This window comes from Aplysia californica, unplaced genomic scaffold, assembly GCF_000002075.1.
Source record: "Aplysia californica isolate F4 #8 unplaced genomic scaffold, AplCal3.0 scaffold00402, whole genome shotgun sequence".
In the NCBI taxonomy this organism is placed as follows: domain Eukaryota; kingdom Metazoa; phylum Mollusca; class Gastropoda; order Aplysiida; family Aplysiidae; genus Aplysia; species Aplysia californica.
In genome coordinates, this window is record NW_004797672.1 from 729,572 (window position 1) to 730,622 (window position 1,051).

Below are 1,051 nucleotides of genomic sequence, written 5' to 3' on the forward strand. Positions count from 1 at the left end.
TAATAATAATAATAATCATCATCATCATCATAATCATAATAATCATAATCAAAATCATAATAAAATAACAACAACAACAACAAGAAGAAGAACAACAACAACAACCGTAACAACAAAAACAAAAACAACACCAACAGACAGATCAATCAAAACAGAAACGACGCCAACACCACCTACAAGACAAAGGTGAAAGGTCAGACACAGAGTGTCTTGTGTGGTCTACGTCACACGACAATAAAGTAGGGTAAACACAGGGGACGTAAGCCATTGTCCCAACCAGACGATAATTGTACTGTAGAAATAATAATACTGTCGATCAAAAGGAAGGCTGTGCTACTGACGGAAGTTGTCTTTAGGCCATTCCCAAAGAGAGGTTATTAATATGTTTTTGTGCACAGTAGAATTGTAAATGGGCTGATTTATCAATGTCATGCCTGAACAACATAGGGGGAACTACTGCTTTTTCTTTCCTCATCCTTTCTATCGTCATTTCCCTCTATTTCTTTTGTGTGTTTGTCACTCTCTTGGAAACTGCTATTTCCGGGGTACCTTGATGGTTGAAGCAGACTTGGTGCTGTTGAGGTTAGAGAGGTGAGCAGAGTAACCTTGATTCCCCGTTTGGACTTCTCTGTTGACATCCACCCCTTGGCGTTCATGTGACCATATGCACTTGCGAGCGCCGTAAAACTTTACTGAAACAAACAAACAAAAGAAAGGTACCAAATTTGGATTGGGCAACAAAAAAAAATCTTGTCCAAAACAAAAGATACCATTTTCTGATTGTGACTTTATGAATGTAGTCTTTTGAGTCGTTTTGTTTTTTCTTTCCACATGAGTACATCATCATCATCTGGTGCCTTGCCGACTTGCGTTGGCGATCATGGACCTCTACTTCAGGGGCGAAGGCTGACTTGTTTGCCAGGGTAATCAAAGTGAAACGGGACCAGATATGGCCTGTAGATATGACACAAGAATCTTACTCGAGGCTCTGAGTTGTGAATGAAAACAAATCCGGAATTCATATTGTATGTTCAACCGCCAAAATAATCGG